We start from the raw sequence: 27,026 nt of genomic DNA, 5'->3' as shown, positions 1-27,026 counted from the left end.
TCACTTGGAAGACCATGTGAGGACACACGAAGACAGCCATCTGCAAGCCAAGGAGAGAGGCCTCGGAGGCAAACAACTGTACTGCCATTTTGATCTCAGACTTCCGGCTTCTGGAACTGCCAGGAAATAAATGGTGTTTAATAAATACCCAGCCTGTGGTATTTTGTCATGGCAGCCTTAGCAGACTAGTATGGGGGGAAGACCTTCTGGTAGGAGGTGAGGACCAGCAGAACCCTCTCTTCCGCCTGCACAGATCCCCATCCCCTCTTCTCTGTGTGCTGGCCAGAGGGTCAGGCCTCCCCTCCTCTCAGAGCAGATGCGGGGGCTCTGCATCTAAAGCTGGGCGACCTGCAGAATGATGGCAGCACCTGCCCTTTCCAGGAGCGACCTTTATCTTCCGTGATGCCCAATCATCCCTTTTGCCAGACTGACTGTTAGCGAAGGATTGAGAGCCTGATCTATCCTCCCGCAGATGCTGTGAGTGTCACATATTTCTTGCCTTCTCCCCTCTTCTTTTAACCATGGGGTGAATACAAAACAACCTCTTGAAAGTCCCCAGCAGCAATTGTGCATTCCAGCATCTCTCCCAGAACAAGGAGCACTGAGCTTGTAGTTTAAAGATTATCTCCTCAGATTTAATGAGAGTCACTGTGAAAACAGAGTCCCCAGGAAAAGGAGAAAAACACCACAACAAAAAAAAAGGAAGGAAAGAAAAAGAATATCCATCCAATTAGTGTCTCTAACACGGACTCATTATATATCCACTTCTGACATTTGCCAGTGGTGTTCGAATTGAGCTGCGAAAGAGTGCAAATTGACATTTGCCATAACCATCCCCCACCCCTTCGCCCCCTAAAATGTAAGCATTTACCACCACAGCTGGGATTAGGGAAAGGAGAGGCAGGGCAGTGACTGAATCCACAGCAGAGGAGGGGAGGCCGCTAATCAGGGAGGGAGACAGGGCGAGAGCGCATCATGGCTACATGTGAATGACCCTCATCGTCCATGTCTCAGTGTGATTTCCTTTTTAGGGAACATTTAATAAGATACAGAAGCCAGATTTGGTTGAGCTGAATGCAAGATCGCCATGGCAACCTTCCTTTGGAGGTTATCCAAGTCAGGTAGTGACAGCAAAGCTGAGTTAAAGGTCATCCCTGCAGAGAAAGATGGGCATTGATAAAGTATTTTAACAAGACCCAGAGGAGCTGGTATTTGAAAGCTACCTACAGAGGACCAGCTAAGCATCGAGAATGGGAAGCAAACAACAGCAGGGACAGAGGGGGCGTCCTGTGGGGGATTCCACCAGAGACAACACTGTAAACACCTCGTCCTACAGACAGAGAGAGAACCCAAGTCTCCACCGAAAACTCAGACTTGCCACAGTCCATCTGTGTTCAACAGAGGGCTTACCAATTTTTTTACTCAGGCATTTAAATGGTGAAGAAACCTGCTCGTGCCCAGACATGGATTCCCGAAAAGTCCCAAACAACCATATTCTTGCAACAGGAACAGCACTGACCTTCTTTATCACCCTGCAGATGACTTATTCACTCTCTTTTATATAAGAACTGTCACTTTAAAATCTTGGAGTTCAGAAGCCCCTCCTTTGCATGATGGTGAAGCCAGAAACTTTTGAGGAAACCATTTATATGTGAATGTCTATGTGGCTGGCCCCTCATGAAAGATGTAAAGATGAATTTTAAGCCTAAGAAGATAGGGAAAATTAACCCAAACTTCCTTACATATAAATAAATGCCAATTTAAATAACAAATAGAAAGATGTACATTAAAATAATAAATTTTGGCTTTTCAGATAAGCAAAAATCAAGAGGTGTGGTACTACCTAGAGCTGGTGGAGGATGAATCTCATACACTGTTCATGGGAGTGTAAATTGGTACCACTCCAATGCGAAATAATTTGCAAATAACTATCAAAATTTAAAATGGGCCTCCCTCTGAGCTGGAATTCCCATTGTATACATCTGGTACCATAAGCAAAGATATGTGGTCATAGATGTTCATTGCAGCATTGTTTATATTAGCAAAAGATTAGAAAAATCTTCAAGGTCCATCGGTAGGAAAGCGACAGAATAAATTATGGCACATTTGTGAAATAGAATAATATACAGCTTTTAGAAAGACAGATTTATGGGTGTGGGCATAAAACAATCTCCCTGATATACTGAATGAAAAAGCAAGTATACCATCTTGAGCATTGTATGCTCACCTATACTTTCCACAATTGGCACATTTTGTTATGTGCATGTATTAATTTTTCTTTTTTTTGAAATTTTATTTATTTATTCACGAGAGACACAGAAAGAGGCACAGACATAGGCAGAGGGAGAGGCAGCCTCCCTGCAGGGATCCTGATGTAGGACTTGGTCCCAAGACCCCAGGATCACAACCTGAGCCAAAGGCATCCAACCACTGAGCCACCCAGGTGCCCCTAATTTTTCCATTTAAAAAGTCAACTTTATTTTTTTTTAATTTTTTATTTATTTATGATAGTCACAGAGAGAGAGAGAGAGGCAGGGACATAGGCAGAGGGAGAAGCAGGCTCCATGCACCGGGAGCCTGATGTGGGATTCGATCCCGGGTCTCCAGGATTGCGCCCTGGGCCAAAGGCAGGTGCCAAACCGCTGTGCCACCCAGGGATCCCCTAAAAAGTCAACTTTAAAAGATCATCTGGTGTTTGAATTATGGGCCATTTGTCCCATGTGGTGGACTTTGTTGGTATCTTTCCAGCTTTCATTTCTCCCTTCCTCCCTCACAGAACCTCAGCTTTGTTCGGGGGCTCTATCCCTCCATTAAGTACCCTATGTGATTCAAGGAACATAACCAACTCAACTCCTGTTCGTGGGCTCTGAGCTAGTGAGTCTCATACTTGAGGGGGCATCAGAACCAACTGGAAGACTTATTAAATCAGAAAATTTCTGATACGTGGACCCAAAGTGGGGCCCTGAGAACTTTTATTTCAAAGAAGGGTTGATGCTGTTGGTCTGAGAACCACATCATGAGAATCCCGATTTAGGCCAAGTGCATAATACCCCTCCTTTTTGCCAATGATTGCTCCCAAGATACAGCACCTACACCTTCTAAGACTTTCAATAGAAGTTTTTTGGAAGAAAATTTCCTTCTCTTAAGTGAAAGCCACAGGGCAAGTCAGACTTTCTCTCTTTCTTCTCCCCTAAATGCCCTAAACGTGAATAAGAGGAGAATGAAGCCCTATCATTACTGGCAGATGTCCTAGAACAAGAGAAATCGGCCTTAAGATGTTGCTAATATTCGGCAGCCCGGCTGGCTCAGCGGTTTGGCACTGCCTTCAGCCCAAGGCGTGATCCTGGAGACCCGGGATCGAATACCACATCAGGCTCCCTGCACGGAGCCTGCTTCTCCCTCTGCCTGTGTCTCTGCCCCTCTCTCTTTGTCTCTAATAAATAAAATCTTGAGAAAAAAAAAGATGTTGCTGACACTCTGAAAGGTGGAAAGATCTGATGCCCATCCCACTGCTAGACTTCCCATTTTATTAGCCAATATGTCTAATTACAGTTTAAACCCCTCTGCATTGTGTCTTCTGTTACCTGCAGACATATACATCATCACCAACACAAGCTTAGGAAATGTTATCTTAAGATATTTAAAGTTAAAACAATTTTTTTCCTTTATGGCAAAATGCCATAAACTTAGTACAAAGACTAGTGACAGATTAAGGAAAATGTTTGCAAAATGCACCTCACATACCCTGGTCAAGTGAGCCTTCTTGTTCTTTTTAAATCCAGTGTCACACAGAGGTAAGTACTAAAGAAATACAGCTCTGAATCAAAGCTCAGAAAAGGAATTTTATTGAATAAATAGCTCAGGGAGAGGGGCGGAACCAATGTCTACAAAAGAAAGTTTACAATGCCCAGAAAAAGGTCCTTTAAAAAAAATATTTAGCCCATCTATCTTCCCCACATCCCAGAGTGGAACTTCTGTCCTCAGTCTTCTCTCTCTACATGTGTCCTCCATTGATTTTTCTCTTCATGCTTCCTGCCTTCTCTGGATATGTCACTATTATGTAAAGACAGCCAAACATGGCTGCTACCAACACTGTCTTTCCCAGTTGTCCCTAGAGAGGTGTAGTTGAGGTGGCACATATGAGAGGAGAGGAGTAATATTTTGTACCTGTCCAATATGGACTGATTTACAGATGAAGACATGAAAGCAGATTTTAAGTATCTTAGTCCAAAGTCACATCTCGAAAACCCAAGCTCTCTTGCACTACTGCCATCAACAAAGGACTGAGATCCCTAACACAAAAATAAGTCTTACAAATCAGAGGGAAAAACCACCCTAATGGAATAATTTGCAGAGAACATGCACAAGCAAATTAAAGAAGAAAAACAAATTGAAAAAGATGTTCAAGCTCACTAGTAATAAAATGAATGGAAATTAAAACAATATTTCAGCTAGCAGATGAGCAAAGATTTTTTAAATTAATTACCACCAATGTTGGCTAGGGTATGGAGGAAAAGGAACTCCTACACTGCTAGCAAGAGAGTAACAGAAGAATAATTAGGTAATACCCCTCCAAATTTAAAATTAGCATACGTTTGACCCTGTGATACTGCTTTGAACAATTTATCCTAATGAGTTCATCAGACAAGTAGGAAAGAAATATATACAAGAATGTTTACAAAGTCTGTGTTTTAATAGTAAAACATGAAAACAACTTAATGCATCCACAGGGGATGATACGATAGAGAGAGAGAAATACTGACTATGGCTCCCCAATACAGAACCCCACCACTGACTGTCTTGCCTACTAGATCACAAGTGACAGTGGGAAAACACAGGCTCCTTCAGCAGGATCAAATCCTGTGCCTTTAAAACTCACAGCAAGGAGCCCCATGACAGAGTGGGGGCTCTTTGCATGTCTCAGGAAGGTGATAGTACTGAGCTCCTCCAAGCCCCTCATCTTCAGAGGACTAAGTGAGGCATAGAGAAAGGCTGAAATGTTCCTCTAATGGAAGTCTTACCACATGGAAACATGAAGAGCAGAGAAAAGATATTTCCTCTACCCCCCCACCCTAAAATAGATATACAGTCACGGACAAAAGTCTGGAGATGGATAGCTATCTGAAAGAGAGGGTAATTATTTCTGAGCAGTGGACCCATTTACTTTTCTTCCTTTTAGTCCACTATTCTTGCATATTGAGTTAGTGAAACAATCAGAGCCAGACATATGGTTGCCTAGTACAGAAAAAGAAGGGAAGGAAAACCAATGTCTTTTGCATACCTACTATGTGCTGGGTGGGGCAGTTTATCTGCCTTGTCTCCAAGTATATAAGTTGGCCACTTTAGGATGTTTCCACAGTGAGAGAGGAGCCAGAAACTTCACCCCTGAGACATGTAGGACAAAGTAGAACATTTTGAGTCAGCAGGTATATAGTGACACTACAGAGGTGAGGAGCAAGGTAAGTCACTGAAGACAGAGATTGCAGAAGAGATGGCCCAAGCCAATGGCCAGATGGAAAATAAAGAGTGACTCAAGATCTGCAAGGCCTTCAAGAACCCTGGTAGGACCTAACCAGTGGGGGTTGGGGTAGAAATGGGCCCCACCTTGACAGATACAAGCAACAGATGCCAGTAAGATACCCACTGAGCAGGCGGCATAAAGATGGAATATTACTCCGCCATTAGAAATGACAAATACCCACCATTTGCTTCAATGTGGATGGAACTGGAGGGTATTATGCTGAGTGAAATAAGTCAATCGGAGAAGGACAAACATTAAATGGTCTCATTCATTTGGGGAACATAAATAATAGTGAAAGGGAATAGAAGGGAAGGGAGAAGAAATGGGTAGGAAATATCAGAAAGGAAGACAGAACATGAAGATTCCTAACTCTGGGAAACGAACTATGGGTGGTGCAAGGGGAGGAGGGCGGGGGGTGGGGGTGACTGGATGGCGGGCACTGAGGGGGGCACTTGATGGGATGAGCACTGGGTGTTATTCTGTATGTTGGCAAATTGAACACCAATAAAAAATAAATTTATTATTAAAAAAAAAAAAGATCCTCTACAAGGGAGTCATCAGGAATCCAGATGATGGCAAAAAGACTCTCCATGAACCGGTTGCCTGATTTGGTTCAAATCACATATACCTATAACTATACCCAGATGCCATCTTGAAAAGATGGAAAATAGAAAAAAGCATTTGAAAGAAGAAAAACTGGCCTAGGAGAAGTTTAAACATAGATTTTGATTGGATATTTTTGGATGAGAGAACTTATGAGAGCTATTACAAGACTGCAAGACTGTGTTAAAAAATTTTTAATTATATCTGGTATTTGACTAGCACATGGAGGAAAAAGAATGCCCATACTCTGCTGATAAGACAACAACTGAAGAAAAATTAGTTAATACCTCTCCAAATTTAAAAATCAGCATACATTTGACCCTGTGATTCTGTTTCTAGTAATTTATCCTAACAAGTTCATCAGGCAGCAAGAAAGAAATAAATACAACTCTGCTTACAGAGCACTGTTACAGTGAAGGAGTCCTCAGTCTCAGCTAGAGGTGGCAGTAACTGACAGTCCCAGATGTTTTCTCATATCTGAGTTGTTAATTTCTACCATATTATTTCCACCATACATTAGTCATACTTAAAGGGGGAAAAATGAGGGGAATTAAATGCTTTGCTGATTGACCTCTACTGGTACCCTGCAAAGAACTTGAAGAACATTTCTAGAGCAAGAAAATTATGTGTGAGCCTTGAGGCAGGAGGAAATGGGTGAGGTGTTAGAAACCCACACCATGCCTTCAGGTAAGCATGTAAGGATTTTGTTCCTACTCCTTGGTCTTGCTTTTCCTCACATTGGAGTGTGTTTAATGTGATTTTCTTTTCTTTTTTTTATTTTATTTTACTTAAGAGAGAGAGAGAGCATGGGGATGGGGGGTGACATAGGGAGAGGGAAAGAGAGTCTGAAGCCAACTCCACCCTGAGCACAGAGCCTCACTTGGGGCTCCATCCCATGGCCCTGAGATCACGACCTGAGCTGAAACCAAGAGTTGGACACTTAACTGACTTTGCCACTCAGGCACCCCTAATGTGATTTACATGTAAGATAATGTTTTCAGCACATGGGATTGGTTACCTGTCCTATTCTGTTCCGTTCCTTTTTTTCCTGCCAGCAGAGCAAAGCCCAGGGCTCCCTCAAAGTAGAGCATGTAATTTGACACCTCCAATAAAAAGCTGGGACCCTAAAAGCTATCCCTTAGTGTAAGAATGATCTAGAAACAAACCCACCCCTTGAGGACTACAAAGAAAATGACCTGTCTCAAGCCTCTGTAGTGAGTAGAGAAGAAAAAAAACCTCCCCTGAGACTTTGTAATCTCAAGTCTGACTCATGCAGGTTCACAGAATGAAATAAAATTACCTGCTTGATTTGAAGAACCTCAAGGAGAGAATGTAGTTCAAATAGTTTTGGGTTGGTGATTCCCCAGCAAGCAGCACCTTCCCTACATGAGGGAAAACATCTTCAATCCAGCCCTCAGAGCATTTCCTCAGATAATGATCCAAATAATATGAGCTCACAATCTATAACAAGAAATCATGAACCACAGCCAGGAAAAAAAACAACAAAATGAGATCTGAAAACATGGTAGATAAGGGGATTATTAGACACAGGATATGAAGTAGGTTTGATATGTTTTTAAAAGTAGAGGAGAGTCAAGTAAGGAACAAGCATATCTAAAAAGGACTAAGTATATTTGAAAAAAAAATGAATAGAACCTCTAGAAATGAAAAATATAATTGAAATTGCAAATATATTGCAGAAACACTATACACCCAATACAACACTAAACTTAAAAAGTGTTGGCATGGATGTGAAGCAATTAAAATACTCATATATTGCCAGTGGGAATGCAAAATGGTATGGAAACTTTGGCAAATGTTCTGGCAGTGTTTTATAAAATTAAACATACATTTACCCTATGACCCAGAAATCCTACGCCTAGGTATTTATTTATAATAAGTGAAACACATGTCCACATAAAGACCTGTAAGCAAGTGTTCATGACATTTTTATTCATAATAGCCAAAAACTGGAAACAACTCAAATTCTGTCATTTGAAGAATGGATACACAAACTATGGTACAACCATTCGATGGGATACTATTCAGCAATAAAATAGAATGAACTACTTACATGAATGAATCTCAAAAACATACTAAGTGAAAGAAGCCAAACACAGAAAAATTGTATACTATATGATTCCATTTAGATGGCATTCTGGAAAAGACAAAACTATAAAGAAAGAAAATAAGCCACTGGTCTCCAGGAGCTGGGAGAGGATGGAGGGAAATGATTATGAAAGAGCTGGAGGAAAATATTTGAGGGGATGGAAAGGCTCTATGTATGAATTGTGGTGATGATTATTACACTATTGTATAAATGTGTCAAAACTGATCAAATCAAACAACTAAAAATGGTGAATTTTACTGGCTGTAAATCATGTCTCAATAAACCTAACTTTTTTAAAAAAAGAACACGGGGAAAATTTTCTTTTCTAAAAACACACTACAGAAGTAGAGCACCTTAGACACAGCTGAAGAGAGAATTAATTAACCGGAAGTTGCAACCGAATAAATTATCTAAAAGGCAGCACATGGAGAAACAGATGGTAAGTATGAAAGAAAAAAAAAGAACCAAAAGTACCCTCATATATACCTAATCAGAGCCCAGAAGACAGACATAACCTACAAGACTCATTAACTTGAGTCTTTCCCTACATGACTCTTCTAACCATAAAGAAAATATATTTTAAAATAAGACATAATTCCCCATATCAACAACTAGAATATATCTAAGAAAAAGCTCCACCAAGAACATGCAAGACATTTACAGAAAAAATTTAAGTTTCAATAAAGAATATTCAAAAGTATCTAATTAAATGCAGAGATATGGCATTTCATTTTCTTGAATGATATATCTTATTTTTACAAAATATACATTCTGCCCAAAGGAATTTATAAATCCTATGCAATCAAAATCTGTTTGGATTTTTTAAGGAACTCAATAAATTTATTTTAAAACATACAGAAATAAAGATTTATGAATAAGTAAATCACCTTTTAAAAGTACAGTTAAGGGACACCTGTGTGGCTCAGTGGTTGAGTGTCTGCCTTCAGCTCAGGTCATGATCCTGGGATCCTGGGATTGAGTCTTGCATCAGGCTCCCTGCAGGGAGTCTGCTTCTCTCTCTGCCTATGTTTCTCCCTCTCTCTGTGTGTCTCTCATGAATAAATAAATAAAATCTTTTTAAAAAATAAAATTAAAGTACAGTTAAGAAAGAGTCTTGGCTTAAGACAGTCTCCAATGACATACTTATATATTAACAAAAAATTTTGGTAATAGAGGAAAAAAGCACATAAGTAAGCCAGTGGAAGAGAATGAAGAGCTCAGGTCAGACCTACCGATTTGGACTAAACCTATGTATACATACACACACATATACTTGCATACATACACACACACGGGTATGCTTAGGATTGAATATGTGACAAAAGTGCCACCATGAATCAGTTGGAAAAGAATGGGTCATTAAATCTGAATTTAAACCTGTTACTACATACAAAGGTGGACTTCTGACGGATCAAAGACCTAAATATGAAAGATAGTATGAACATAAAATTAATCAAAGAAAATGCATCATAACATTCTTGCGATATGGGGACAAGGATTGACCTTGTAAACAAATTTTCCAAAAGTATAAATCATAAGGCAAACACATGGATAAAACTGATTTCATCAAAATGAAAGATTTCTGTTCTATGTTCGATCTCATGTGCAAGCTTACTAAGATGACAATCGGATAGGAAAAGATATTTGCAATGACTATAATCAATGAGGGAATGATATCTAGAATATACAAGGAATGTCTGTAAATTAACAGGAAAAAAAAGAAGAGGAATTCAAGAGAAAAATGAGGAAAAATATAAACAATATTTTATAAAACAGAAACCCCAAAAAAGTATATGAAGAGATGCTCAAATTCAACATGCAAATTAAAATAACAATGAAATATCCATTCACATGTATAAGATTGGTGACGTTAGGAAGATGGCCCATGCCACAAGTTAGAGGACATGTGAACACAGAAACACCATGCGATACTGGCAGGAGGTGTTTGGAAGCACCATGTAGACTACTTCATCAAATTAGGAATATGCATCCCTATGAGCCCATGATTCTACCCCCAGCTATAGATTCCAAATATGCTCTTATGAAGGTCTTTAAGGGGATATTTATGGAGATGTTCATTGTAGCTCTATTTGTGTGGCAAAGAGGTTTTTCTGGGCATCCATTACTGAGAAACTAAAGAAGTAAATTATGATAAAATTACTACAAAGCAGTTAAAAACTATAGATGAAGTATTCCTATATTGCTTATTATAAAAAGAAACAGAATGACCTATATAATACAACATATTTGTGTAAATAAAAAATATATTCCTACCAAACAATAACATCTACCTTCCAAGAATACATACTAAGGAAAACATGCTGGAGCGGTTGCCTCTGGAGTATGGGGAGGGCAGTGGGAGTATCAGAAATAGGGAATAAATAAATAATGCAAGAGAGGTGCCTTGCATGAATCAATTATGATAATTCACCATGCACCATGAACTAAGAAGCATAATTAACTTGACCCTCTGCTCTTGAGGCCTCAAAAAAAAAAAAAAAACAGAATAATAAGAAGAATTTTCTTTCTTCAAGAAAGAAAATAAATAAGGATTGGAAAGAAAGAAACAAAGCCATCATGGTTTGCAGCATACACTATGAAGTATGTAGAAAATCCAAAGCACCTACAGATAATTAGAATTAGTAAAAGTTTAAGGTTACCAGATTTGAAATCAAAATATAAAAATAGATTTCATTGCTATATACCAGCAGAAAATTGCTCAAAATATATTTTTTGAAAGATGCAATTTAGAACGGTACACAACTGACAACACTTGTCAACATATAGACAGTATCTAAGAATAAATTTAATTAAAATTGTGCAACACTGGGCTTTTTACCTTATTATTTACATAGCATGGCTCTATATGAATTATATATAGCATTGATTTGACAACAATTACCTTGGCCCCCTGAATCTTGTCCTCAGAGCAAGTATCTCCAGCTCCTTCTATGGCACATGTCCAGACCCCTGTTTACCTTATTCTCAAAAACCCTGGCTTGTTGCTATTTCTCTTAAAGTGTATTGACCCAGAGTATACCAAATTCGGGCCTGAAAAGTGAGCCAAGGCAGGTTATGGAGGTGATTTTTCTGTCATAGCACTCAGCAATAAGGTGCTGGCAAGGATTTGGCCCTTGGCACAACTCTTCTGGCCCCAACTTAAAAGTCCCTCTTCAAGAATCTGAAAACAATTCAAAGGTCCTGTCTCCTGACCTTGCATTCTGAGTGAGCCCGCACTCATCCAGCCACCCAGAACTGGCCTTCTGATCCAGACTTCACTCTTTCTTGACCAAAATTGAATTCCCTGGCCTGAGTTGCTCAGGTCTGGTCTGACTTCCAGGATCCTTCCTGTGTTGTTTGTATTAAAAACCTCAGCCACAAGTGTTAGCATCTCCTTAATAAAAAGAAAAGGGTGTGTTTTGTACCATGATGAAAGAAGGAGGGAGGAAGGGAGGGAGAGAAGGAAGGAAAGAAAAGAAGAAAGAAAGAAAGAAGAAAGAAAGAAAGAAAGAAAGAAAGAAAGAAAGAAAGAAAGAAAGAAAGAAAGAAAGAAAGAAAGAAAGAAAGAAAAACGACCAGTGATAGGTAGGTGCAGGCTAAGCATGGTATTTGCAGCACCCAGGAGAACGGTACTCCCCACCTCCAGCTTATCCTTTTTCTTTTCCATCCTGACTTCATGGAACACCACAAAAGGCTTCCCATGCACCCTCATGTCCTGCCTAGCCCATAAGTGAAAGTCCACATGACAGCATTAGAAGTGGCTGTCCCTCTGACCTCAATGTGTGCAACACAACCTCTCAGGCCCTGGAAGCAGGCTGGAGCCCTGTGAAGAGAATATTCCTGGACGCTGAGGCTCAGGGCATGGTCCAGATGAGAACACAGCAGGGGTGGGTTGGCAGGGGCCCAGCTATCTGTCTATAAGGGGTCCTACACAGAATGGCCCAGGGTGGCAGGGCAACCACCATGAGAACGGCTCCCCAGAGGAGTAACTCTTTGGCTGAATCTTCAGGGTTGGGCAGAACCTTGCTCATTCTAGACAGGAAAGAAAACCTGGGGCAAAGCAGTGATGGTACAAGAGAGTCAAGGAACCCTAGGTGCTGCCAACAACTCTGTGCAGAGCAAGTGTCATGGGTGGCGGTGTAGGTGAGGGGCAGAGCCGGGAATAAATGGCCAGGAGAGCAAAGGCCAGATCAGGCCTGAGAGGCCATCCTTGGATTCTGTCTAGAAAGCAGTGCAGAAGCATGACTAATTTTAGGCTAAGGGGCAATGTGATGGATTTGTATTTTAAAGAGGCAGCACCCTGCCATGGAGGAAGATAATGGAATAGAAAATGAACAAGAACAAAAGATAATGGCTAGGAAAATATAGCCTGCTGAAAGCAGATGTTGTAGGGGGCAGCCAGAGAAAACAGGGGTCAGTGGGCGGGTGGGAGGCAGCCTATGGGAGGACAGTGCACAGTGTAGACTTCAGACCTGCACTGAATGCAAGTTCTCCTTCTGGAGGAAGCCAGCAATGTTATTTGACGTTCCTGGGCCTCGGTTTCTCTCCTCTCTAAAATAGCACAGTAATCTACTGAGAGAATTAAAGTGAGTTCACAGAATATAAATTGCAAAGACAGACCTTACTCACTGGAGGTGGCCGGACTTGGACACTCTCCCCAGAAGACTTTTGGAGAGCAATAGGTACAGCAGGAAAGGCTGGGGGGAAAAGCATCAGTTATTTCCAATTTTGCCAAGGTCCTTGGCCAAGGGACCCAAAGAAGGAAATGGAAAGAAAGACAAGTTGAAGTTTTATGAAACTGTAGAGACCCAGACAGGTCTTGGGAAGGTGTTGCATGCTTCTCTGACAAGTACTCTGGCAACTGCTAGTAGCAAAACAGGAATAGCATGAATTTATTTTTTCTAAAGATTTTATCTATTTATTCATGAGAGAGAGACATAGGCAGAGGGAGAAGCAGGCTCCCTGCAAGGAGCCCAATGCAGAACTCGATCCCAAGGATCCTGGGATCCTACCTGAGCCAAAGGTAGATGCTCGACCACTGAGCCACCCAGGCATCCCAGAACAGCTTTAATTTATTAAGAGCATAATTTTTTATTAAGGTTTTGTTTTAATTCCAGTTACTTAACAGAGTATAATATTAGTTTCAGGTGTACAAAATAGTGATTCAACACTTCTATATATCACCTGGTGCTCATCACAACAAGTGCACGCTTTCATCCTCATCACTTATTTCCCCCAACCCCCCATCAGTTTGTTGGGTGCCAGAGTGAAGAGTCTGTGAAGAGTCTGTTTCTTAGTTTGTCTCTCTCATTTTTTTTTCTTTCCTCGTTCGTTTTGTTTCTTAAATTCCCCATCTGACTGAACTCATAGGGTATTTGTCTTTCTCTCATTCATTTCACTTAGCATTTTATCCTCTAACTCCATCCATACCATTTCATTCTTTATGGCTGAATAATATTCCATTATATATCTATACACAATTACTGGAGTGTAGGGTAGTTTTATTGCATAAAAGAGGGGTTTTGAGGAACCCCTGTACTGTTTTCCACAGTGGCTACACCAGTTTTCATTCCCACCAACAGTGCAAGAGGGTTCCCCTGCCTCCACATCCTTGCCAACATTTGTTCCTTGTGTTTTTATTTTAGTCATTCGAACAGGTGTAAGGTGATATTACATTGTGGTTTCAATCTGCAGTTCTCTTATGATGAATAATGTTGAGCATCTTTTCATGTGTTTCTTGGTCATCTGGGTGTGTGATTGGAGAAATGTCTGTTCATGTCTTCTGTACATTTTTTAATGGAGTTATTTGGGGCATTGATTTGTATTGGTTCTTTATATATTTTGGATACTAGCCCTTTATCAGAAATGTCATTTGCAAATATCTTCTCCCATTGGATAGGTTTCCCTTTAGTTTTGTTGATTTTTTCCTTCACTGTGCAGAAGCTTTTTATTTTCATGTAATTCCAATAGTTTATTTTTGCTTTTATCTCCCTAGCCTCAGGAGACATATCTAGAAAAATGTTGCTATGGCCAATGTCTGAGGGATTACTTACCGCCTGTGATCTCTTCTAGGTCACATTTAGGTTTTTCTTATCTTTTTAATTTATTTTTACATGTGATGTAAGTGGTATAATTTCATTCTTTCATATGTTGCTGTCCAGTTTTCTCAACACCATTTGTTCAAGAACCTTTTTTCCATTGCATATTATTTCCTGGTTTGTCTAAGATTAATTGACCATATAATTATGGGATTATTTCTGGGCTTTCTATTCTGTTCCATTGATCTGTGTCTATTTTTATGCCAGTACCATACTGTTTTGATCACTACAGCTTTATAATATAACTTGAAGTCAGGAATTGTAATGCCTCCAGTTTTTTCTTTTTCAAGACTGGTTTAGCTATTTGGAGTCTTCTGTGGTTTCATACAAATTTAGGACAATTTGTTCTAATTCTGTGAAAAATGTTGTTGTATTTTGGTAGGGATCATATTAAATCTGTAGACTGCTTTGGGTAGTATAGACATTTTATCAATATTTGCTCTTCTAATCCATAAGCATGGAATGTCTTTCCATTTCTTTGTGTCGTTTTCAATTTCTTTCATCAGTGTTTTATAGTTTTCAGAGTACAGCTCTTTTATCTCTTAAGTTTATTCCTAGGTCTCTTAATTATTTTTGGTACAATTCTAAACGGGACTGCTTTAATTTCTTTTTCTGCTGCTTCCTTATTGATGTGTGAAAACACAACAGATTTCTGTACATTGATTTTGTATCCTGTGACTTTACTGAATTCATTTATCAGTTCTAGTAGTTTTTTGGTGAAGCCTACAGTCTTTCTAATCTGGATGACTTTTATTTCTTTTTGTTGTCTGCTTGCTATGGCTAGGACTTCAAGTGCTATGTTGAATAATAAAAGTGGTGAGAATAGACATCCCTGTCTTGTTCCTGACCTTAGGGGAAAAGCTCTGTTTTCCCCCATTGAGTATGATGTTAGCTGTGGGTTTGTAAAAAATGGTCTTTATTATGTTGAAGTATGTTCCCTCTAGCCCTATTTTGTTGAGGGTTTTTATCATGAATGGATGTTGTATTCTGTCAATTGCTTTTTCTGCATCTATTGAAATGATTATATGGATTTTTTCCTTTCTAAGAGAATAATTTTGTGAGCCTTGGAGAACCACCTTGGGGGCCAACAGTGACCTCCAGCTCACCCACCCCCATCAAGAAACATACTTCCAGGGCATTGAAATAGGCCACATTCTTGGAGTTTCTCCCAAGCAGGCTTTTCAAGGAGCTGTTCCCATAAAAATGACTGGAGCTAGAGCCTCAGTTTCCTGGTGAACCGAGGAGCCAATAATTCTCAATGACCAGGACACATAAAACAGGACAGTTTCAAGGAAGGTGCTGGTAAGAACTGGCAGCAATGATACAGGCAATGGAGAGGAAATGGAAATCCACCAGCTGGCTCAGAAATTTATCAATTGTCCTTTTAAGCCTCTACATACACAATGCCTTCATCAAGAAATAACATTTATTGGATGGACAACAGATAATAAAATCCCATTATATCGAAATCAATTAATCATCAATCTACAGTAATTTATTTTGGGATTTTGGGCTAAGGTAAAGCTTGCCCTTAACCTATGGCAACTGGGCTTCCCCGCTATATGGTAATTGGGATAGCAAGAGACATGGAAAACCATCTCACAAAGGTGCGCCCTCCTTGCCATTTATATCATAGGTACCAAACACACATTCTCTCTCTCTCTCTCTCTCTCTCTCTCTCTTTTTTACCTGATGGAGTAACACCTAAGGCAAAATTAACTTGAAAATAATATGCTTCTTCCACTGCCACCCAATTTATTAGTAAAGTCCTTTTTTTTTTCTTTTTTTGCAACTGAGATAAACCCTTTTATTTATTTATGCTTCTCCATTTTGTTTAAAACAACAACAACCACCTTAATATAACTGACAGCCCTTCCCCCTCACCCTTCCTTGGGCTAGGGGGTGGTGAGCGGGGAAATGGCCCCCAGGGGTGGGGCTGACCATAAGAGCCCCTCGGGGAGGTGATGGAGCCCAAATCCCCTGCCCAGGGGATGGGGCACCTGTAGCGTATGAACTGGGGAGTTAACAGGGTTCTTGAACCTCTTCTTGTACCAACCTATATGCCCTTGGCCATCAAGGGTCAGGAAGCACGTGGGGGAGGGGATTCCTACCGCTCCTCTATGTCCCGGCCCAGCCCCAATTTCACGCACTAGGGGCTGGGGAGCAAAAAGAGTGGAGAAAGAGCGGGGTAGGGTGTCTCACACGAAGGAGTACTGACTATTAATGGCTCTGGGACGGCCCCCTTCTTCTCCATCGCCCCCCAGTGTAACTGCCGGAGCTGCACCATCGGGGTGGCTCCGGGCCCCACCGGATCCAGCGCCTCCCTGGGCCTCCGGGCCTGGTGCTACGGCCTCTTGCAGCTCAACCGCGGGGACCAGCTCCTCCTGGACCCCTCCACGGCCCGCTTTCTCTCTCTTTTGCCTCTCTTTGGCTGCTGCGACTGCTGCTGCCGCCACTTCTGGCGCCCCCGACACCTCTTCTGCCCCAAGATGTGGGGGACCTGTCCATGAAGGGGATTCAGGGGGCTGGGGTGGGTCATGGGAGGTGTTCGGTTACACAGTCCCTCGCCCCAAAGGGTGTGGGGGTGGAGGAGGCATCGGGGTAGCATCCATCTCCCTCATACACCCCTGCCTGGCTCCCAGCCTGCTCCCGGCCTCCTCACTTCTGGGGTGCACGGGCACCTCCTCCCCTGCAGACCTGCTCTGCTCACCCTGCTGTCGCTGGGAGGACACACCATAGCTGACAAGAACAACGTCACTGGAGCCTCCAACTCCAGAGGGATGGGGTGCACCCGGAAATGCTCGAGCACATCGAAAATGGATTGGAGCCACAAGTGCTGGACCCGGCACTGACCCTCCTCGCTCAGCGACAGGCGCAGGTGCTTGGCCTTGCCCTGGAAGTTGAAAGTGAGGACGGGCTCGCCCGCGTCTCACTCTGCAGTACCAGGACACAGAGGGAGCCAGTGTCTCCGGCCAGCACCAGCTGCACGGCCTTGAGTCGAAAGAGCATCCAGTGGAACCAAGGGTACCCGGGAGGGGCTGGTCCCCTTCACCTACCTCTGACTCCCCCTGGAAAAGCAATGATCCTCCCGTACCTGTGGCGGTCTCCGGAGTGTCCAGGGGTGGGTAGGGGGCCGAGAGGGGATGAACTATGCCCACTGGGGGACCCTCTTCAATGGGGATGCGGTGAGGGGCAACTCGGGGAGGAGGAGTTCCATTGAGTCAAAGTGGGAGGCAGCGATGGAGGTAGAGCTGGGGGAGATGGATGCTGAAGGGCGGTTGGAAAAACCCCCATAGGTCCCCTGCAACAGGCAGTCATTGCTCTCACTGGGTCCAGCAGCAGATCCTGGCAGACTCTCTGAGTAACTGAGACAGGGCAGCTCCAGGCTGTCTGTGTTCTCCCATGTGAGGAATGAGGGTCACAGGGTGGGGACTGGTGGAAGGGCAGGGTCCTGGGCTCAGGCATTCTTGGATGTCAGACACCCAGGCCTTCACATGTAGAGCATTGGCTGTCTCCAGGGTGTACTCCGAGGGGCCTTCCACCCTAACCACAAACGTGTTCTCCCGGTCAGGCATCTCCAGGGCTGTTGTCTGCACGTCCGTGATGGTAGAGCAGAGAATGCTGAGTCGAGGCCGAGATGCCTTAGGCGGTACAAAGAACTCCAGACGACTTCCTCCTCCTCCTTCTCCTTCACTTCGGAACAGTAAGCGACACTTCTGCCACTGAGGCTGCCCTCCTCCCGCTGAGGTAGGCCCGGCTGCCCCTTCTCCCCGGCCCATGCCGGCTGGGTCAGGGGCTGCCTCTTCGGCCCCCATGAAACTCAGCAGCTCTTCCCTCTGCACCATCCCTGCTGCGTCCTTCAAGGTGCCCCCTCCCCGACTGAGTCTCAGCCTCTCAAATCGGTGAGTCCATCTGTCTCCAGGGGATGTTCCATCACTAACCAGTCCCCTGCCAATGGTCCCAGCCACACCAGAGGAGTTGAAGTTGCTGTTTCCACCCAGGACTGGGGGGGCCCGATGAGGTCTCGAGGGGCCCAGCAGGGGAGGGGGGGATCAACAGTCCCCCACCACTGTAGGATGCCATGGACTGAACTGTGAACCTCTTTTTTTTTCTTTGTTGTCTTGTTATTCACCATGGCAGAAATGGTAAACACAGCACACATGCTACCTCTTATCCTGCCTAAGCCCCCTACAGACATGACTAGCCAATCAGAGCTGAAGGATCCTCCTCAATTCCGTGCTCCAAAAGAAGCAAGTCATTCTAAATGTTCCTTTTTCCGAAATAACAAATGTGCTGTCCTCCTTCCAATGAGAAAACATCTAATCTGTGCCCAAGGCCCTAGGATCTGAAGGTATTTATTCAGCAGAAATACACTTTCTGTTCCAGAAAGAACTGGCAAAGCAGGTGGTAGAACCAGGCTTTCTGGAGTGGCTGGTGGAGGAGAGGAAGGATTCCCTGATGCCCATTCAACTGAGAGCCAGCCTAGTATAGGGGTTAAGCACATGGCTTTGAGTTCAAATCCTACCTCTCTTCTACCTACTGTGTGTCCTTAACATCTCTGTGCCTTGGTTTTCTCATCTATAAAATGGTACCAACAACACCTGCCTCACACCATTGTGAGAATTAAATGAGATAACCTATGAAAAGTCCCTCGTGCATAATACTATGTACAACACATATTGCTTTTTTGCTGCTATAATTCCTGTTATCAGACAGTGTGTAAATAACACAAAATTCAGACAAAGGCACCAGTTACCTTGCAGGGAGTCCAGAGGCAGAGAGTTGCAGGCACAACTGGTCATACCCCAGCTGCTTTCATCATTTTGAGTTTCTATGAGGTCAACAATTTTTTCCCACTGTTACAAGGCACCCCTGCAGTTCCAGATATCATGTGGCCGCTAGCAAAAAAAAGAGGAGGGGGTGCACTGCCAGCAAAGGAGACCAAAGACAGCTGGTGGGATGCAATCAATAGAGTATGGCTCAGACTGAGGTCAGCGGGGACAGGAAAGATATGCTTGCAGGTGTGCAGGCTCATACATGGACTCCATATGCTTATGTTTGGTTCACCTGCATGCCTTCCAGGCATCATGGGACAAAGCAGAGGGGTTGTGCCATGGTGACCACCCATCTGGCCCTGGGTGCAATTTGTATGATCTTGTCTCCACCTAGGACTCTCCATTGCATATCAAAGCCCTCAGTTGGGTTTAACCAGGTTACTTTGCTCTTGAGTAACTAGCGCTTTGAGGAATTTATAGGTTGTGATTCATCAGATGCTGGAACTTGTTCATTGGAAGCAGAATTTCCTCTAGGTGCTGCATCATATGTAAATAGAGTTGCCTAAAACCACATATATACAAACTGTGACAACAATACAAGTAGGCAGACTTCTTGTGTGGACTGTAAAATGGTTTAGAAGCAGAAGGGCCCAGAAATCTTTTAAGCAGCAGTGCTTTGGAGAAAACGACTCTTACTTGGATTTATCTAAAACTCCACAGGTTTGAGAATAAGACTTAAGTCTGTCTTCTGGCTCCTACTATTGTGTGACCTTAGACAATTGCTTAAAGTCCCTAAAAGCCGGTTCAGTTTCACAGTCTTTAAAACAGGTACGTAAGACCTACTTCTGAGACTTACTGGAGAGATGAGTCAGGTAAACATAAACCACCTGGCAAAATGGCTGGCATTAAGAAACTATTGATGCAGTGGGTTGAATGGTGGCCCCCAAAAGATGTGTCCACTTAGAACCTGTAAATGTGACCTTATCTGAAGAAAGGGTCTCTGCAGATGTAATTAAGTTTCTCAGGGTGAGAGCCCTCCAGATTATCCAGGTGGACCATGAACCCCATGACGAGTGTCCATATAAGAGAAGGGCAGATGGAAATTTGGAGAAGGCCATGTGACCACAGGGTGATGCATCGCTGAGGTGATGCAGATACAGGAATGCGATCAGCTCCCCGAAGCTGGCGGAGGCAAGAGACAGTTCTCCCCTAGAGCCTTGGGAGGGAGCATGGCCCTGCTGATACCTTGGTTTTTGGACTCCCAAACTGTGAGAGAGAGAGAAAAAAAAAAAAAAACCCTATTGTTTGAAGCCACTAAATCTGTGGGAATCTGTTACAGAGCCTTGGGGAATGAATGCACACTGCCCAGTAAGCTCCAGGAGAGGAGAGGCTGCATCTCAGTTTTTCCTGCTGTATCTCCAGCAACAAGCGCATTCATCCATTTCGTTTTGTTTTGTTTTGTTTTGTTTTGTTTGGACTTTGCTTTGTTCTGGTCTTTCAGTTGTGTGACAAAATCTATACCGGATTTCCTGAATGAGCTGATGCAACACCACCTCAGGTAGAAAGGGTTTACAGAATGAAAAGGACAACAGATTATTTCTCGCTCACTGTGCCCCCCCCCCACGCCCACTGTCCGGCCTGGGTGGAGTCTGGAGGGCTTCTGCTTTGTGGGGTCCACCCTCTGGGTGAGTTACTTCTGCCACATGGCAAAGACTCGAACCCCTGGCCTGGGACTGGGCGATGCTCGGTGCACCAGTATTAGGAATGAAGCAGACACCAGAGGGTATCAGAACTCCCTTCGGCGGGTATGAATCCAGCCATCTCTGGGCCTCCACATTTTAACAATTGCTGAGAACCCTGGTCCGAGCTGACAGTGAATGAGACAATCGCCAGGCCTGGGTGTCTGCTATCTAGCCGTCCAAACCTCGGCCCTGACCCCACAGATGCCTCCATGAGGAGGCTATGGATGGTAAAAAGTGCCGTGTACAGGTGTCATTGTAATTTTTTTTTCCTCTTGGGCCACCACTCCCTCCCACCACGAGATTCATAGGCACTCAGGCCCCAAGAGCCCATTAACCTTCGATGCTCCACAGGGTCCGATGTAAAGAGCTCTGGATCGATGCGGTCAAGCAAACAGTTTCTCAGAAGTCTATAACAAAAAGCAGCCGGCTGGCAGCCAGCACGAGACACAGAGGCTCGTCTTTGTGGATGGCTGGAGGGGGCCTGGGATGCTGTCATTTTTTGAACAGGCCTCAGAGTGAAAATGGATTTTTTTACCTGCCGCCAGAGCCACTGGTTAGCAAACACACCTCTTCCAGGAAAACAAATACACAGCTGGGATACTCATTTTTCTTCTGTGACTAAATATTGGGAGCTCAGCTGAAAAAGATTTCAAATACAGAAGCTCTTTAGAATTCCCTCCCTCTCTCTCTTTCTTCTCCTTCCCTCCTGCTCCCCTGCCCCTTGATGGAGCCGTAACAACTGCTATTTCATCTTAAATTTCTATAGCAGCAAATGTAGGTCACTGATCTTAGAAGTGGCCTAGTTTCCCAGCCCTAAATAGAAACCTTTCCCCGGGTTGAGGGTTGTTTTTTTTTCCCTAGGTTTGTGGCTAATAAAAGTGTAACCTGGGATCCCTGGGTGGCGCAGCGGTTTGGCGCCTGCCTTTGGCCCGGGGCACGATCCTGGAGACCCGGGATCGAGTCCCACGTCGGGCTCCCGGTGCATGGAGCCTGCTTCTCCCTCTGCCTGTGTCTCTGCCTCTCTCTCTCTCTCTCTCTCTCTCTCTCTCTGTGTGTGTGACTATCATAAATAAATAAAAATTTAAAAAAAATTTTAAAAAAACGTGTAACCTGCTCAGACAGGCCAAACACACCGAGCTCTGGTCTCCTCTTCACACAGCTGCGCACCAAGGAGTTTGGAAGGACAGCCCACAGGGCTTGCAGCGTGAGGAATGTCCAAGGCCACTGCTTTCCTTGCAAGAGACACGAGGGCCAGAACGTGGCTCTGAGAGCACAGGTGGTAGGGCCTCACGAGGAGAGTGTGGCCTCTTCTGCTCGACCAGGTGAGCAAGGACAGGGCAGCCAGGATTTGTCAGATGCCCACTTGTGCTGGACACCTGCACTCTTCACATTGCGCCCTTGTCGGGGTTAGCTCTGGGTTCTTGCCTTGATTGCTTGCATTTTTTCCCTTCCTTCTTTCCTTCTTCCTTCCTTCCTTTCTTTGTTTTTAATCCAAATTCATTGCAGATAATTAGAAAACACAAATAAACAAAAAGAAAAACTAAAAATATCCAAAATGCTATTAGAGAAAAACCCTGGCCACGTGTCTTTGTGTATCTTTCCAGTTATTTTTCTATACATGTATACCCGATATAGACTTATTTTCAACAAAATTAGGTTCATAATATTCTGTGACCTGATTCTCTCTCTTATGTTGTAAATGTAAACTCTTCCTGGTTAATTCACCTGTGTGGGTGTGTGAGCGTGTGTGACCTTGGATGTTTTTTCCTTAAAATTATTCACAGAATTTTATAAAATGAAATCTAATCTGAGAGATAGCTTGTCAGTTTATTTAGATTATTTTATTTAGGGTGTAAAAACACCCCTAATACCGTCATGTAGCTTTACCTCCCCTCCCCAACATCCTACCTCCCCAATCCTGATTTCCCCAAGTAACCACTTTTACCAATTTAATGGACTAAAGGACTCTAGCCAGATGTTTGTTCCTGCATTCATACAGAACTAAAGATACATGCATGTCTACATTCTTTAATGGGAACATGCCATCTTTGTTTTTGCAACTTGTCTTTTTCACTGAACAATATGGCATGGACACCTTCATGTCAGCTCAAACATGAGATCAAGCACATTCTTTTTAGTGGATGCGCCAAACTCGGTTAGGAACGTATTAGAATATGCTGAACCATTCCCCACTGAAGGGGATTTAGGACTTTTTGTGGTTTCCCATCTTAAATCAAGCTTGTAGATACTCATAAACATACTCCTGTAAGACAGGGACCTGCTAGAAATGCTAGGTCATGGACAGGAGACACGTGACATTTTGACTGATCCTGCCAGATAACCCTCCCAAAGATGACACTTTACTCCCAGACCAACACATATTAAAATTTCCATTTCCTCACACATCTTTAACACATCAAATCTTTTAATTTGCCAATAAGATATAAAAATATGCTTCACTTATAATAGCTATACTGTACTTCACTTTATGATAATACCATAATTACTTTATCAACTCTCTCTTTGGGGCCATTGAGATGTTTGTGACTATATGTTGGAATAAACATCTTTGCACATCTATCTTTCTAGTTCCCTGGTTTCCTTTCTATGTTACATATTCACACGTCAACTTCTAAGCTAAGGAGTGTTCTGAAGGCCCAAGATGTACTGCCAAATTTTTTTTAAGTTTGCTAAATGAAGTGTACACCAATATGTTAAATATTTTGCCCCGTGTCACAAGAGAGGAATCCATCCCAGATGTGTGTGTCCCTGAGTCAGGACCTCTGTGTGTCCCGGCTCTCTCTGAAATAATCCAGGTATCTGAAATAATCCAGGTGCTCTGTGCCAGCATATGTGCCAGGGCACTAAGCCACTGAATATTGGGTAGAAAAAGGTATTCCTTTCCAATTCTCTTTCACTCTTTCTGATCCGATTAATGAGAGATTCTCAATCGGTACTTCTTAGCACTGATTGAGAGATTCTCAATCGGTCCCTTTTTAGCAAAGAAGGCTTCGTGCTCATGTCTTTGGCTATTCACAGTATCTAGCCTGATACAAAGATCGATTTCAATGTATTTGCAGTTCCTTTCTCTGAAGCAAGTTATACTGGTTTTCCATTACTGAAAGTGATACAGACTTTCATTTTGAAGTCATTTTTTAAAAGATTTTATTTATTTATTTGACAGAGAAAGAGAAAGCACAAGCAGGGGGAGCAGCAGGCAGAGGGAGAGGGAGAAGCAGGTTCCTTGCTGAGCAGGGAGCCTGATTTGGGGGTCAATGACAGGATCCTGGGATCATGACCTGAGCTGAAGGCAGGTGCTTAATCCAATGAGCCACCCAGGCACCCCTTGAAGTCATTTTATTAAGGATTAAAAAGTGATTCAACTTTAAAAACAAAACAAAACAAAAAAAAACAACAGTACACGTGGACTGTGAATATGGCAAGAAAAATCATGAAGGTCGCATATACCGTTTAGTCTGAGAAATCTTGTATGAACTTTATTCCCTTGCTGGGAGGAGAAGCAAATAGAGCATCCATTGATTTGATTCACTGCGCTGGCCATGGTAGCCAAACCCCAAGTCCAAGGAGAGCCAAACCCCTTCCTTCACTGACTCCCTCAGCCCCAGAGGACTATGTACTTTCTTTATACCTCGTAGCTCTTCTGTTATCCTGGTTAGGCATTCTCCAAATTCAGCTCCCCTGTTTGTTGTGCTATATGGCTGCTGTCTCCCTATTGGACCCAGGCCGCCATGGTCAGCCTCCAGCTCTCGCCCCCCACCCACCCCAGAGCTGCGGGCACCTGTGACAAGCCATCTGGCACAAAATTGGACCCACTTACACTATAGCCAAAGAGCACTTACACTATAGCCAAAGAGCAGTGCTAGGGCAGAGGAAGCAAAAGCTCATCCTCCACTACACACATAGACATCCTGGTTCACCTTGGGGTTCCTGTTCATTCTTCCCGGCTCTAGTCTCACAATGTCTGCCACAAAAACAGATTCCATGGCTCCCACCTTGCTCACAAAGGCTTGCACCATAATCTTACCTCCTTCGACAGCTCTGTGAACTTTAGGGGTCTAGTCCTACCTCACTATTCCCAAAGCAGGCTCATAGATATCTCTGCATTTGACCCAAACTGCAGCAGGTATGAAGAAGAGCAGCAGCAAGAAGAGCAGCAGGTGTGAAGAAGAGCAGAAGAGCAGTTACATGGCCTCATGTAACACATGGGGAAACTGAACTTCCAAGGTTAACTGCTTACCTCTAACCACACTGCAAGCAAACAGCATTTCTAGGATTAAATCTTCTCATTCCCAGGCCTGCAACATCACTGAATCACTCAGCCCTTTCACAGTGAGAAATGCTCATTTCTATAGAGCTACAGGTGATCTAAAGTCAGTAACAGGGATCCCTGGGTGGCGCAGCGGTTTGGCGCCTGCCTTTGGCCCAGGGCGCGATCCTGGAGATAGGGATCGAATCCCACATCAGGCTCCCGGTGCATGGAGCCTGCTTCTCCCTCTGCCTGTGTCTCTGCCTCTCTCTCTCTCTCTCTGTGACTATCATAAATAAATAAAAATTAAAAAAAAAATAAAGTCAGTAACAGAGGGTGTGTCTCCCAGTTCTCCCTGGGTCTCCACGCTGGGCCTTGCTGGTTAAGTACCACATGGCTGAGGGCTTTGGTGGGTGCTGAAATTTGGCCTGTGCCCTACGTGCAAAGCCATGTACTCTGACTCAGCCCCAGGGATGTGTGTCATTCTGGCATTTGGCCACCCAAAAGAGGCATTTTTATGTAGTTCACACAACACACAGAGTCTGCAGGCAGCTGAGAAGTATAAATGTAATGTGATTTATTTGGAGGTATCCCCAGCTTGGATCAGCATAGAGTCAGGATATCCTGGGGCTCCGGTGCAAGGCAAATGTGGGAAGGTGATGGGATGTGGGAAGGGAAGAAAGGCTGATTCTGTGACCCCAATCATTGGTCTCTGCAGACATCCACCAACTCACACCTCACTCCGTCTCTCTAGGTATCTGTCTCCCCTGCACATCACCTCCTCATGGAGACTCTCTCTTGCTGGTGTCTCACCCCCTCAGGCCCTGAAGCTTACTCTACTCCTTCCATACCATGTCCCGGGTAACACTCTGGCCCTCTCTATCCCATTGGAGCATGAAAATTGCCATGGAGCTGCCTGTCTGCATGGATTCCATGCAGCCATTCCCCTTCCAGGTCTTTCTGCCTCCCCAAGGGGAGAGAAGGTACAAGATAGGGCCCCCCACTCCAAATAGTCTATATTCCCTTCATCTCTCCTCTTCTTCCCAGGCCAAATACATATATTCTGGACTAAGCTGAGGAAGCCCTGCTCTCTTTCTTGGCATCCCTATCAAACATTCTGTCCAGTATTTCCCAAGCAGCTCATGCTTTGGGGGGATAAAACCCAGGAAACTCTTTTTGTTTGGCTTTAAACTGTGTCCGTGTCTTCCTGAAAGTCCCAACAATCCCAGAGAAGTTCCGAAGAAAGAGGAAAGATCCTTAAATTAAAAATTGTGAAATATTATTACATCTTGTGGTTTTCCTAAACTGACCACACAGAGAAAGGAAAGGTTGCCTCTCCCGAGGTGGTAGCTAAGCAGCTCACAGATTCTGGTTCCCAGTGCCAATGGTGACACCCACACACTGGCCATGCTAACCTCAGGATGCTGCTGTACCTCGCAGTCAGCCCAAAAACTCATTCAGCATGATGTTGGGCTTCCTTGTTCAGGTTCTATGAACTCAGCAGCGAGACAGCCTCCTGACCTCTGACATCTTTTTAAAGAATCTTTGCACAGTCAACCAATTTTTCCTGAGCTCATAAATGAGCAAGGTTGCACTGCCAGGAAGGGGCTTGGGAAAGGCTTGGGGATCCAGTCAAAAAAATGCCAAGGCAATGTTGTGGGAACTCAGACATGGGGCCGAAGAAGAAACTGAATAATGTGCTATTTGAATATCCTGTCAACATTGCCCAAGTCATACCTGGTGGCCGGCAGCTGCTATCCCCTCCTACCACCAGGAAGAAAAAGAGAAAACAGATGTTAGCTGATACTGCCTTCCCTGGATGCATTAGCAGTCAGTCCCAAGCTCCTTCAAATTGCTCCTGACAATGAATGTCAAATATTAGGGGTGAGAGAGGTTTCAGAGACAGCTCC

The 27,026-nt window shown here is 43.6% G+C and overlaps 1 long non-coding RNA gene and 1 pseudogene across 2 annotated transcripts; one reads left to right on the top strand and one right to left on the bottom strand.

Annotated features, from left to right (window-relative positions):
• Positions 1–4: 4 nt before the first annotated feature.
• Positions 5–20,236, bottom strand: LOC144297264 (SH2B adapter protein 1-like; annotated as a pseudogene). Its single transcript, XR_013364332.1, has 3 exons — positions 17,043–20,236; positions 16,551–16,986; positions 5–116 (listed from the first exon to the last, which is right to left on the bottom strand). The product of XR_013364332.1 is annotated as an SH2B adapter protein 1-like (transcript).
• On the top strand, positions 16,236–21,951 carry LOC144297269 (uncharacterized). The gene is made up of 2 exons (XR_013364334.1): positions 16,236–17,210; positions 17,904–21,951. It is a non-coding gene; the product is annotated as an uncharacterized LOC144297269 (long non-coding RNA).
• Positions 21,952–27,026: the final 5,075 nt, after the last annotated feature.

Source organism: Canis aureus, chromosome 2, assembly GCF_053574225.1.
Source record: "Canis aureus isolate CA01 chromosome 2, VMU_Caureus_v.1.0, whole genome shotgun sequence".
Lineage (NCBI taxonomy): Eukaryota > Metazoa > Chordata > Mammalia > Carnivora > Canidae > Canis > Canis aureus.
Note: the sequence above shows the minus strand (reverse complement) of the source record. Positions and strands in the feature narration are given on the sequence as shown.